This window comes from Bos grunniens, chromosome 6, assembly GCF_055505025.1.
Source record: "Bos grunniens cultivar Pamir isolate PY7600 chromosome 6, Bosgru_T2T1.0, whole genome shotgun sequence".
Classification (NCBI taxonomy): Eukaryota; Metazoa; Chordata; class Mammalia; order Artiodactyla; family Bovidae; genus Bos; species Bos grunniens.
Genome location: NC_141170.1, coordinates 40,522,351 through 40,536,961, shown reverse-complemented (window position 1 = coordinate 40,536,961; position 14,611 = coordinate 40,522,351). Strand labels below are relative to the sequence as shown.

Sequence of the window (14,611 nt, the reverse complement as noted above, 5' to 3'; positions counted from 1 at the left end):
TCTGAATGTTGGAAAACATGACAAAGAATGATTCCAGTTTAATCCAAAATTTTCATGTCTTAATTTCCTCCTCGTCAAAATTAGATAATAAAAAAGCAATTTTAAAAAATAAATTATTTTTCATTACTTACACTTATCATTTATATTGACTGATGAATTAGGTATCAGAAAATCACCACACAACAATGAAATAAGCCAAAAGGAAATAGTTAGTAAAGGGGTAGGAGTGGTAAAGTGTGTTTAATGAACCTTGATTCTATACTAGACAGTAGTCATCTTTATGTCACTATTGATTTCATTCTCACTGTAAATCTGTGACCTAGATAATTTTGTGAAAGTGGATTGACTCCATGTCTCCCTTTTATATAAAACTTAATTTTCCTATAATGCAGCATTCCTGGCATTATTTTGTCCAGCCAAGTTTCTACACTTTCTCCATTCTCTGTCATAAAAATAAGAGAAATAAAGGAGGAGAAAGGATGAGTCAGCAAAGCACAGAGAATTTTTAGGGTTGTCAGTTCAGTTCAGTCACTCAGTCGTGTCCGACTCTTTGTGACCCCATGAATTGCAACACGCCAGGCCTCCCTGTCCATCACCAACTCCCGGAGTTCACTCAAACTCACATCCATTGAGTCAGTGATGCCATCTAGCTATCTCATCCTCTGTTGTCCCCTTCTCCTCCTGCCCCCAATCCCTCCCAGCATCAGAGTCTTTTCCGATGAGTCAACTCTTCGCATGAGGTGGCCAAAGTACTGGAGTTTCAGCTTTAGCATCATTCCTTCCAAAGAACACCCAGGACTGATCTCCTTTAGAATGGACTGGTTGGATCTCCTTGCAGTCCAAGGGACTCTCAAGAGTCTTCTCCAACACCACAGTTCAAAAGCATCAATTCTTCAGCGCTCAGCTTTCTTCACAGTCCAACTCTCACATCCATACATGACTACTGGAAAAACCATAGCCTTGACTAGATGGACCTTTGTTGGCAAAGTAATGTCTCTGCTTTTCAATATGCTATCTAGATTGGTCATAACTTTCCTTCCAAAGAGTAAGCATCTTTTAATTTCATAGCTGCAATCACCATTTGCATAGGAATCTGGAATGTTAGGTCCATGAATCAAGGCAAATTGGAAGTGGTCAAACAGGAGATGGCAAGAGTGAACATCGACATTCTAGTAATCAGCAAACTGAAATGGACTGGAATGGGTGAATTTAACACAGATGACCATTATATCTACTACTGCAGGCAGGAATCCCTTAGAAGAAATGGAGTAGCCATCATGCTCAACAAAAGAGTCTGAAATGTAGTACTTGGATACAATCTCAAAAATGAGACAATGATCTCTGTTCATTTCCAAGGCAAACCATTCAGTATCACAGTATTCCAAGTCTATGCCCCAACCAGTAATGCTGAAGAAGCTGAAGTTGAACAGTTCTATGAAGACCTACAAGACCTTTTAGAGCTAACACCCAAAAAAGATGTCCTTTTCATTATAGGGGACTGGAATGCAAAAGTAGGAAGTCAAGAAACACCTGGAGTAACAGGCAAATTTGGCCTTGGAATACAGAATGAAGCAGGGCAAAGGCTAAAAGAGTTTTGCTAAGAGAATGCACTGGTCATAGCAAACATCCTCTTCCAACAACACAAGAGAAGACTCTAAACATGGACATCATCAGATGGTCAACACCAGAATCGGATTGATTATATTCTTTGCAGCCAAAGATGGAGAAGCTCTATACAGTCAGCAAAAACAAGACCGGGAGCTGACTATGGCTCAGATCATGAACTCCTTATTGCCAAATTTAGGGCTGTGAAAATACTCATATGATACCATAATCGTGGACTGATATCATTATACATTTGTCCAAATCTGTTGGCTATACAACACCTAAAATGAGCCCTAATACTAAATGGACTTTGGGCAATTATAAAGTGACAGAGTCAGTTCATCAGTTGTAATAAATGTACCACTGTGGTGGGGAGCATGGATAATGGCTACACCTGTGTGGGACAGGATATATAGGAAAGCTCTACCTCTTCCTTAATTTTGCTGTAAATTTTTAACTTTTGTAAAATTCCTCATAAAAAATGATAAAAAGACAGAATACTAAAATTTGTATAATTATTATGCTATGTCTGTCTCTGCCCTTAACTAGAGGGTGACCTTAGGTGAGTCCTATATCTTCAGTTCAGTTGCCTAGTCATGTCCTGACTCTTTGAGACCCCATAGACTGCAGCACACCAGGCTTCCCCATTCATGCTATTTCCTCCTGTAAATCACAAGAGTTGGGCTAGATGATTTCCAAGGAAAGTATCCCATCTCTGATTTTTGTTTTGCCTAGTTTTGTATAGTTGTGTTTTATGCTTATCATTTATTTACAGTCATCAAGTTATGTTGCCTTGTGAAATGATCTCTTTTTTGATTAAAAGAACTTTGTCCTATCTATACTATTGGCTGTATTTTAGATGATTGTACATTCTTAATAATGTGATGCAGGAATTTGTATGCATTATAAACATGTGGTTAAGCAGTTGAAGCTCTAGAACTGTCATTTAGAGCAGTCCTGACAAAATGCAGAATCTCAGTGTGTTATAATATGGCAGCAATTCAAATAAATAAATACATGGTAGATTGTGTATATGTGAGTGTATTATAAGGGCATAGAATAACTCCAGAATGATATACTAGATAAAAGAGATTGCCTGTGGGAAGTATCAATATGATTAATCCTATCATTTTATCGCAGTTAAATGTGTACCACATCCATGTATTAGCTATTCAAATAATTAGTTCATTAATATGAACGGAATGTGTTTAAGATATATATATAAGGCTTCCCTGGTGGATCAGATGATAAAAAAGCTGCCTGCAGTGCAGGAGGTCTGGGTTTGATCCCTGGGTCAGAAAGATCCCCTGGAAAAGGGAATGGAGACCCACTCCAGTATTCTTTTCTAGAGAATCCCATGGGCAGAGCAGCCTGATGGGCTACAGTCCATGGCGTCTCAAAGAGTCAGACATGGCTGAGCAACTAAGCACATCACTATTTATTGTATCGTGTCTTAGTTTTCTATCACTGATGGAACAAAGTACCACAAACTTAGAAGGATAAACAATGGTAATTTGTTATTTCTTTATATTTCTCTAAGATGGAAGTTCGACATAGGTCTTATTAGACTAAAAGTAGTTCTTTCTGTAGACTGTAAAGAATCTTTATGTTTATCAATTCTAGAAGCAGCCCTGATTCCTTGATTCAGGTCCCCTTCTTCCATCTTAAATGCCAGAAATGACTTATTTAGTGTTTCTCACATTGCATCAATCTGACTTACTCTTCTGCCTCCCTTTTTGACTTTCAAGAACTACTGACATAAGGATAATCTCTCTATCACCACCATAATCACATCTATAAAGTCCTTCCTGCCATATAAAATAACATATTCACAGATTCTGAAGATTAGGAGATAGGCATCTTTGAAGAGATGTTGTTCTATCTTCCATAAGCTATAAGCAGAATATCTGAGGAGACTATAATTCCTAAATCAGAATTGCTCTGAAAGAGAAAAAGTCTTAGAAACAGCCTCTTCTATGGCCTGTGCTGATTGATCAACTGAAGTTTATGACCCCTGTTTTCATGCTAACATCACAATTCTGGTCATTAGGTTAGCCTATGTTTTTTTCCAATCTAGCTTTTCACAGTTCTGCACCCTGAACACATACTGCCAGTGGAATAGGTCTGAATATTACCTACTTCAATTGTATTTTCTTCTATGCAGAGCATGGGGTTAGTACAATGATGATAAACATTAGGAAAGAAAGAGTTGTGTATGGAGAGGAAGACTGCCTCAAAAGTCTTTTTTTCTAACTGTTGGATTCAAAATGATTCAAGGAGATCTGTGTTACTGAACCTTATCATTTTTAACACCTCCATTAAAATAAAATTAAAAATTCCAAGGGAAGACTAATACAGTTAACCTATTATTAAATAGTACATAATGTTTTGTCCATTGTTTGAGGAAAATAATTTTAGAATCCCAATTGTTCTGTGATTTAGTAATGTAAATACTTAGTTTTAGGTTAGCTTAGAAAAGGAGAACTAAAAATTTCAGAATTTTAGTGTATTTGCCTCTCTCCGCCCTCGTGGGTATATTTATAGGATGTGGAGGCAGTAAGCTATATTCTAAGAACATGGTTTCTGGACTTGAAACCTGATTCCCACCCACACTGTTGTGTAACCTTTGAAAATACACTTAACCTTATAAAGCTTTAGTTACTGCATTTCTATAATAGGAAGCAACATTTACCTCACATGGTGCTTCTTGATATTAGTCTTGTAGAAAATAATCATTTTAATTAATATGTTCTTCAGTATTCAAAGTGTTCATTCCTCTTTGTTCTTATAGGACTATAAAAACTACTAACAGAGGACTGTAGTTTTTCTATAAACACTAGAAATTCAGGAAAGAGAAATGCTCTGATTCATTTTCCTTTTTTTATTCTCTTTCTAGTTTATTTTTGTAAACCTTGCTACAATAGGTTTTTGAGACTTCAAGGAATAATTTTGAAGTGATGCCTCCAAAATTCAGTGTTTGTCATTTTAACCACCAAGTCTATTTTTCACACTTGTGAAAGAAAGGGAAGCATTTGTATGGCTTTGTAAAATAGATTCCCCCTCTATATCTGTGAGCACCTGAAATTCATCATCAATATAAAACATTCCTCCATCCAATACAATTTCAAACCTACAACCAATGAGGTATTTTGCAGGCCGACAGGTTTCATTTCTCTCGGATATGAAAGGCAATTCTTCCTGAAAATTGCTCCATTGAATTTTACATTAAATTCCTTTCACAGTGTATCTTCTTAATTTTTAGGTATCATAATGGTATTGTGGTTGTTTTAAAGAACTCTTATTTTAAAGACACATACTCAAGTAATTTACAGATGAAATTATATGATATTTGGGGTTTGCATCCCATATTCTGGGTGGGATGGGGAAAGAGGCTTGGGAGGAGACCAGTGAAACAATATAGGCCATGATATCGGAAACAACATTGCCTCCAAAAATATGACTCAGGGAATTGACCATTGTAAGACAAAAAGGTATGAACTTGGAGCAGTTAGTGAAGAAGTAACAAGGCTTGTTTATGCAGCTTTCTCAGCCCTGTCTCTGGGACAGTCATGCCTTCTGTCTTCCTGGTGCAGAGAGGATACCTTTCGCATGGGAGATTTATGTCCTGCTTTCAGGGAGACCAAGAAGGGCCAGAGTATCTTTATGTATCATTTCTTTCTCAAGTAACTTTAATTCAGATAAATCAGAGTGGCATGCTTTGGGGTGGTATAGTCTATTCTCCTTCACATGTATTTTTTAATTCTTTCCTTTTTAATACATTTTTCAATTTTTATATTATTTTAATTGGCTTTTTCTGTCTACCCTCCTTTGTGGATTCCTGTCCTGTATCCCTCCCACTCATTTTATTGGCAGGCGTTACCTCATATCCTTCCTTCTACTGCCGGGTGCCTGCCATGCTCATTAACTACATTGCTACTTGCTGTTCCCTCAGTCTCATCTTTCTTCAGATCCTGTTCTTCCCTCACTTCACTTTCTTCAGTCCAGTGCTATTGTTGTGCTCTGACTCTCACCTCTATCTGGGTACGTATCATACTTCATTGCAATTACCTAAACATGTGTTCAAGCTGCAATCTTTTTATTGAATCATTCTAGTTTCTTGTTTCTATGGTTACTGTTAATACTGATCACAGAATGGGATCGGGTAATGAAGAAATATTTGCTGGATGAAATACACACCAAACATAAACAAAACGCACAGAAGTTACCTTCAAATTACTCTATTTGTTTTCTGTGTGGCAAGTGATATCTACAGAGAATCCCATCAATGACCTTTGAGCCTCCTTCAATGACTTTATATCCTCAATAAATGTAGTTGTTTCTCTGTTACCTCATATGTTAGTAAAGTCACTGAAAATAAGTGTGAGTAATTGGATGAAGGGGGGAATGGAAGCCAGAGTGAAAAATAGTCATTAAATTGGCAAATTTACAACTCTTTTCTTCAGTAATTACCTTTGATTGGTGTTACATCTTCACCTGAAAGCTAGCTTTTTGAATGCCAGACAGTTATAGTCAGACTATATGAAGACAGAAAAGCAAGCTGTTGTAATACTAGGCACACCCAGTTTTCCATCAGCACATACAACACACTGATCGCTGCTATTTTTTTTTTTAAATCAGTAGCTGAGATTATTTACCCAGTTTTCCATCAGCACATACAACACACTGATCTCTGCTATTTTTTTTTTTAAATCAGTAGCTGAGATTATTTTCAACAACAACAAAAAAATTAAGCTCTTTTTTGAGGAGGCTCATCTACTTTCAGAGTATTTGAAAAACTTAGAAAAAACCTCATATGCCATTCTTGAAGGCAGTGTAGTGTGTGTCGCCCCCCTCCCCCCTTTCACGGGTCACTTCTCGTGGTGATGGGCCTTGCATAACTCAGTGAAGCTGTGAGCCATATCGAGCAGGGCTATCCAAGACAGGTCAAAGTGAAGTGTTCTAACAAATGTGCTCCACCAGAGGAGGAAATGGCAACCCACTACAGTATTCTTGCCTCAGGAACCCCATGAACAATATGAAAAGACAAAAAGATACAACACCGGAGATGAGCACCTCAGGTCAGGAAGTGTCCACTGTGCTATTGGGGAAGAGCAGAGGACAGTTACTATAATAGCTCCAAAAAGAATGAAGAGGCCAAGGTGGAAATGACACTCAGTTGTGCATGTGTCTGGTGGTGAAAAAGCTGGCTTGAAATTCAACATTCAAAAAACTAAGATTATGACATCCCATCTCATCACTCATGGCGAGTAGAAGGGGAAAAAGTGGATGCAGTAACAGATTTTATTTTCTTGGGTTCCAGAATCACTGTGGATGGTGACTGCAGCCATGAAAGTAAAAGATGCTTCCTCTTTGGAAGGAAAGCTATGACAAACCCAGACAGCATATTAAAAAGTACAGATATCACTTTGCCGACAAGGGTGCATATAGTCAAAGCTGTGATTTTTTCCAGTAGTCATGTATGGATGTGAAGGTTGGACCATAAACAAGGCTGACCACAGAGGAATTGATGCTTTTGAACTGTGGTATTGTAGAAGACTCTTGACAGTCTTTTGGATTGCAAGGAGGTCAAACTAGTCAATCCTAAAGGAAATCAACCCTGAATATTAATTGGAAGGACTGTTGCTGAACCTTAAGCTCCAATACTTTGGCTACCTTATGTGAAGAATTGTCTTGCTGGAAAAGACCCTGATTCTGGAAAAGATTGAGGGCAAAAAAGATGGGGCTGGTAGTGTATGAGATGGTTAGATAGCGTCACTAACTCAATAGACATGAATTTGAACAAACTCTGTGACGTAGTGGAGTTTAGGGAAGGCTGGCATGCTACAGTCCATGGGATCACAAAGAGCTGCACATGACTTATTGACTGAACAACAATGATAGGTTCCCCCCTTCTACATGGAATCATTATTATAGTAGGGCAGAGAAATGGAGAGTTATCACTTGCTATCATTCTAAAGCTTGTAAAAGGAAAATGAATCTCATTAAAAACCCCATGAACAAAAATATGAGATCTATATTATTGTTTGTAAGAAGGGTAAAATGTCATATCTCTAGAGGAAATAATTAAGTTCAGAAGTTGAAAATTTAAAGCAAACAAAAAGAAGGCATGAAATGTTCCTGGATGGCCATAAACTATTAAATTTGTTTACAGCACTGTATAGAAAATGAGGAAAATTTGATTTGAAAGTTGGTGTAACTGGAGAAACCAGTGGGGACTTTGTTATTAAAGTATGTTTTTATTTCAGGAACAAAGTTGTATTGCCAACTACATACTGCTATATTTTATTTGTGTGCTCTTTTACTTATAAGTGACATTATTAATGTGTCTGTGTGTAAAATTTGAAATAAATATGTTAGGAAAACCATTTGATAGCAGCACATTTTGGTCTTTCATTCTTAATTAATAGAAATAGATTTGGACTCATCCATATTTTTATCTTTTTACAATTTCCTATAAAAGTCAGATAGTATCTCTTGCCTTTTCTTGAACTTTTCAAATGCTATTCATAGAAATTAAATTAGGCCTTCCAGATCATTGTTTAAAATTGCAACCTGCCAGTCCCACTTCAGTTCCCCTTTAGCCTATTTTAATTTGTTTCCATTGCCTTCAGCATCTCACATATATAATATTTGTTGTATTAATTGCTTATTGCCTATCTTCCCCTATGTAAGAGTGTGGATTATCATTTGTTATGTGCTACCTAAGAAGGCACCTGTCACATATTAGGGACTCCATTTATTTTGTGTGATGAATTAATGAATGAATGAATTTATAATAGTAATAATCATAAAGCTAAAAATTCTAAGCAATTTGCCACGCACCAAGCACTGTTCTAATTGCTGTAAGTGTGTTAGTTCCTCAGTCGTATCCAACCCTGTAACTCTGTGGACTGTAGTCAGCTAGGCTCCTCTGTCCATGGAATTCTCCATGTAAGAATACTAGAGTGGGTTACCAGTCCATTCTCCAGGGCACCTTCCCAACGCAGGGATCAAACCCTGGTCTCCTGCATTGAAGACAGATTCTTTACCATCTGAACCACCAGGGAAGCCCTATATGTATAAATTTAATTTTCAGAATACCCTATGAGCTCCATACTATTATAATCCCCCTTATCCAAATGAGGAAATTAAGGCACATAGAAGTTAAACAGCTCTATAGTTACTGGCTAATAACTTATGTTGTTAATAATTCTATGGCTCAAATGTGGCAGAATCCCAATACTATGATAGGCAGTTCTGTGTCCTGGGCATGATTTTACCTGTTACACTAAGCTGACTTTAGTTTACAGACCTAGCCAAATAGAAAAAAAAAAAGTACATATTTTTGTAAATAAATAGTTTTCAACCCTTTAAGGTGTCTACACACCTGAAAGTTGATGACCCAAACACCTTGAGAATAATAGCTTGCTAAGACTTCAGAGGTAAGAGGGAGTTGAGGGCAGTTTTCTGCAGGCTACTGTATCCCCTTTATCACTGTTCCTCTAACATCACTCTTGACAACCACTGGTTTGATTTGGCTTTTGAAAGTCACCAATTTCTCAAGATGTCAGTTTTCTTATTCTAAAATGTTTGGGACTATATGCTATCAAATGTCTTCAGACGTCCAAATTCTATGGTTCTAAAAATGTATTTCTGTGTTCTGATGTGCCAGTAAGGTATTGACAGAAAGAGAGGGGAAAAGCCTTTTCCTGTACCTAGTGCTGGCCAAGTCTTTTCTATATTTGAACTTCAGTAGAAATCACACAGAATTCCTAAATGAGATGCAAATTAAATGAAAGTTGAAAGAGAGATTGAAGATAGAAAAAAATGGCTTTTCCAAAATGCAAAATGGCCCTTCAGGTTCTGCTAACAAGCACCCTTAATTTTTCTATATTTTGGGCATGCCTAACACTGGATGGTTCATACATTTTCACTTCAGAATATAAGCTGCTCTTTTTCTTTTCCTGTGTATATGTGTACTTTTTGGCCAGATCATTTTTTCCTCTTCTCTCTCAATGTGGATGACCGAAATCTTGTTTCTATGTTTATTTGGTGAGATTATTCCCTTCCCAGTTGTCTTAATATTAATTATTTCAAGGTTTTATCAATCCTAATTTAACTACACTATCAGCTTAAAATGAACAAACAAGCAAAAGACCCTGAAAACCATCTCTGTGATAGGGGAACCCTAATATGTCCCTAATGAAAAGTAAAATGGTACCTGTCGGCTCAGTGGTAAAGAATCCGCCTGCCAGTGCAGGAGACACAGGTTTAATCCCTAATCCAGGAAGATCCCCTAAAGAAGGAAAGGCTACCCACTCCAGTATTCTTGCCTTTGAAATCCTATGAACACAGGGTCCTGGGCACAGGGGGATATATCCACAGGATTGCAAAGAGTCAGATGCAACTTAGTGACTAATAACTGCTTCTTTAGAAATCATTTCCACAAAAGTTTAAAACATAGAATTTACTGTGTGACCCAGCAATTCCAATTCTAGGTATATATATTCAAGAAAATTGCAACATATGCCTACACAGAAGCTTGTAGATGAAGGTTCATAGCAGAATTTTTCATAATAGTCAAAAGGTGGAAATTATTCCCAAAGTCCATCAACTGATTAATGGATACAAAATATATGGTATGTTTTACAATGAAATATCTCCAATTTCCTTGAAGAGATCTCTAGTCTATGTACATACATGTGTATACATAAATGCATATATATGATACCTTCATACAAATGACATCTTCATACAAATGACATCTTCATACAATGCCATCATACAATGCCATCTTCATACAAATGCATACAAATGTATTCATACAAATGCATACAAATGTATGCAGGTGAATCTTAACCTGGGAATATATTTCTTATAAGAAACAAAGATCACAGATCATAATCAAAATGCTATTTTAAGTGTATATAGCTCTAAGGATCTATTAAGGTAGAATCAATAACTAATTATAACAATGAAGGTCAAAAAATATAAGTGAAAGTCACCAAGAAAATTTAGAAATATTGTTAAAAATAGGGAAAATAGAATACTTGCACAATGAAATATTCTTATAAACAAAGTATAGACAACTTCAAAAATATTTTTATTAAAAAGCAATTCAAACAAAAGTCAATTTAAAATATATGAAGACAAACTATTTAGAATGTCTATTCTTCAAACTGTTTACAGAATTAATGTAATTCTTATAAACTTTCAGTATGGTTTTTTTTTGCTTTGAAATTTAGAAAACTGCATTAAAATCAGAAGGAAAAATAATCAGATAATATCCTTTTTAATTTGGAAAAGTAAGGAGAATATCATATATTTAGATATACAAAGCTGTGGTTACAAGGATGAGGTGAAACTAGGTATCAGTTCAGTTCACCTTCTCAGTCCTGTCCGACTCTATGATCCCATGGACTGCAGCACACCAGGCTTCCCTGTTCATCACCAACTCCTGGAGCTTGCTGATGCCATCTAACCATCTCATCCTCGGTCATCCCTTTTTCCTCCTACCTCCTAGTCTTTCCCAGCATCAGGGTCTTTTCCATTGAGTCAGTTCTTCACATCAGGTGGCCAAAGTATTGGATTTTCAGCTTTAACATCAGTCCTTCCAATGACTATGTAGGACTGATTTCCTTTAGGATTGACTGGTTTGATCTCCTTGCAGTCCAAGGGAGCCTCAAGAGTCTTCTAGAACACCACAGTTCAAAGGCATCAATCCTTCTGTGCTCAGCTTTTTTTATAGTCCAACTCACATCCACACATGAACACTGGAAAAACTACAGCTTTGACTAGATGGACCTTTGTTGGCATAGTGATGTCTCTGATTTTTAATATGCTCTCTAGGTTGGTCATAGCTTTTCTTGCAAGGAGCAAGTGTTTTTTAATTTCATGGCTGCAGTCATCATCTGCAGTGATTTCGGAGCCCCCCAAAATAAAGTCTGTCACTGTTTCCATTGTTTCCCCATCTATTTCTCATGAAGTGATGGGACTGGATGCCATGATCTTAGTTTTCTGAATGTTGAGTTTTAAGCCAACTCTTTCACTCTCCTCTTTCACTTTCATCAAGAGACTCTTTAGTTCTTCACTTTCTGCCATAAGGATGATGTCATCTGTGTATCTGAGGTTATTGATATTTCTCCTAGCAATCTTGATTCCAGCTACTAGGTATAAGACTAGGTATAAGACTAAATTATGGAGGAAAATGTGTCAGATGTTTAAAAACATGTATTTGATATGCTTTTTACTCTCTTTGCTCTTTTTGAAGCTGACCACATTTTTCTTATTGAATATTATTCACCATAAATCCACGAGAAAATTTTATGGCAGTTAATTATGGTTTTAGCTGGTCCTGGGGTCATTATCTGACTGATGATGGGCAGGGCTGGAGCCTGGTATGTTTGGCCACAGGGACCTAGGGTCCCAGGTCTAGTGCCTGTGCACTGATATGAAGGACCATATCCTGGGCCGTCTGGTATACAGGGTGGTGTCCTGGGGAGGCTGTGGGCTCAGGGGATCTTAAGGCAGCCCCACCCAGTTAGTTACTTGTCCTGATGCATCCCAGTACTGGTGTAAACATGCTGGTGGTCAGGGCGAGGTCCCAGTGCTAAGAGACTTCAGGAAAGATTCCAAACTGGCGCTTACCAGTACCATTGTCCACGTGTAAGAATGAGCTCCTCAGAATGACTGTCACCAGTGTCTATATCTTGACAGTGAGCTTTAGTTTCCTTCTGCCTCTTCTCAACGTTCTTCAAGGTGAGCTGGTGGGTCTGACCTAAAATTACTGCTTCTGCCTTGAGTCCTAGAATGTGAGAGACTTTGTGTGTGTCCTTTTAGAGGGGAGTTTCTCTTTCCCACAGCCCTCTGACATTAAGCCCCTACTGGCCTTCAAAACTAAAATTGTTCTAGGGGTTGGTACAATACTCTCAGACTGCGGAGCCTAATGTGGCGCTCAGACCTCTCACTCCTTGGAGAGAACCTGTGCAATTGTAATTACCCTACCCCTGCACTGCCTAAAATATGTGGGTGGAGCACTCTGAAGTTACATGATTATCCCAAGAGCAGAGGCAAATGTGCCATTTAAAGGGACCATTTACTTCAGTTTGAATATAGAGGTGACAGTTTCAAAGGCAGTTACTTGTCAGAATTTAATCACTGAAATCTACACACATTACTTCCAGGTTTAGTATACTTTCTTTGAGAAACATAATATAGAAGAACAAACTTCAAATTTGTTTGTCAAATGCTTTTGTCAAAAGTCAAAATGCTGCTGGCCTTGCTCTTTGCCTATTAGTTACTTACATTTTTTATTTAAAATTTTTATTACATTTTTTATTTAAAAATATGTGTATACTTATATAGTACCTACCTTTGAAACCTTATAGTGATACTGGTTGCATAAAATGAGATGCTGTATGTATGAATACGTAGTGGCTGTTATGATATGTAGTAAAAGCCATGTTCCTTAGTTAGACATAAAATCAACACTTTTATATGCTGAGGTTATTTCGAACCAATATGAAATGACTCTTATTTTCATTTACATGATCAATAAAGTTTGAAACTGATTCATTTGTAACAACACAGGACCTTAAAAATAAAAATGTTTTTGCAACAAAGTATGTAACATAAGTAAACATCCGATGTTTTTATAATTAATATGAAATTTTTAATATGCTCTATTACACATGAACTTGGTAATAGTGCACAATTGCTCTCTTATTACTTTTATAATAGTCCTTTTAGTATTCCACTGAAACATGGCCAGTGAATGCACAATATTCTTAGCTACCATTATGAGGGGCTTTGTATATTACAACCTTTTCACTGTGTCTGCTGTTAGCTAGAAAAATGCTGGGAGCAACAGCAGCTACTATCAACAGGGAGCCATATTAATTATTTGAAATGTGCCTCATAAGAGGAATCAGCAGACTTTATTACAAGTCGAATATTACTTGAAACGGGAAGGTTACTCTGTTATCATAATCTATATATCGTTAACTTTCCTTGTTTAGGAAAAGAGATTAACAACCCTGTAAAGTGCTTTAGTAAATGTATAAAATACAACTGCATATCCCTTGTAGAAAGAAAATGATGGGTTCTCTACTTGTACCCAATATTTTTTTCATATAAAGTGGCTTTAGTAATTGAACTCCGTAATTATACTTTCTTGCCTTAAAATTCAAATTGTTTACTGGATTATCAGTCTACAAGCTATAGCTACTTTGAGCATTAGAAAATCCTTTTGTTTTTAAGTTAGAATTGTTTTTTTTTTTTTTTTTTTTCCAGTCAGCAACTTGGTCTTCAAAGGAACTTTAACACTTTAACTCATACAACAGAAAGTGTATTACAAGTTTGTGTGTGAGCTGACAAAATACTTTACAAGAAACAGAATGAATCCATCTACCTGCTTTTTATATTGTGGGTAGTTATTATTTTTCCATCAAATACAATAAGCAAGTAGAAATAGTTTTTAAATAATAAGTAAAATGTTGAAAAGTAATAATAAATATAAAGTTAATTAGGATTGTAAATAAGTGCTATTAAAAGTGTTATCTGACATGGATGCCTGTCTGCAGATTGTTACTGATCTTCCTTGAAATAAGTGCGAAAATCAAAAGTCAGTGTTTAGAAACATTTAAAGCAAACAGAGTATTTAATGTCTCTTTAGAAATGAAAAATGGGGACTGTATTTTATATGTCTTGTTTTCAGTTTTTATATTTCATTTTTCTTGCCAATCACTTTTATGGTGTTTTTCAAAGTGTCATTTCACAATAAACATGATTTAAAAGCAACAAGTTCAAAATTGGAGAAGGAAATGGCAACCCACTCCTATATTCTTGCCTGGGAAATCACATGGAGAAAGGAGCCTGGTGTGGTTGAGTCCATGGTGTCACAACAGAGTCAGACACTACTTAGCAACTAAACAACAACAATAAAATTAGCTTAAGAAGGACTGTTTTAATTGGTTGACGTTTGGATGACGCATAATGTTTGCATTCT

General features: G+C 36.6%; 1 protein-coding gene across 11 annotated transcripts in view; it reads left to right on the top strand.

Annotated features, from left to right (window-relative positions):
- ADGRL3 (adhesion G protein-coupled receptor L3) overlaps nt 1-14,611 on the top strand; it is a 949,445-nt gene that overhangs the window by 672,214 nt on the left and 262,620 nt on the right. The window lies entirely within an intron of this gene.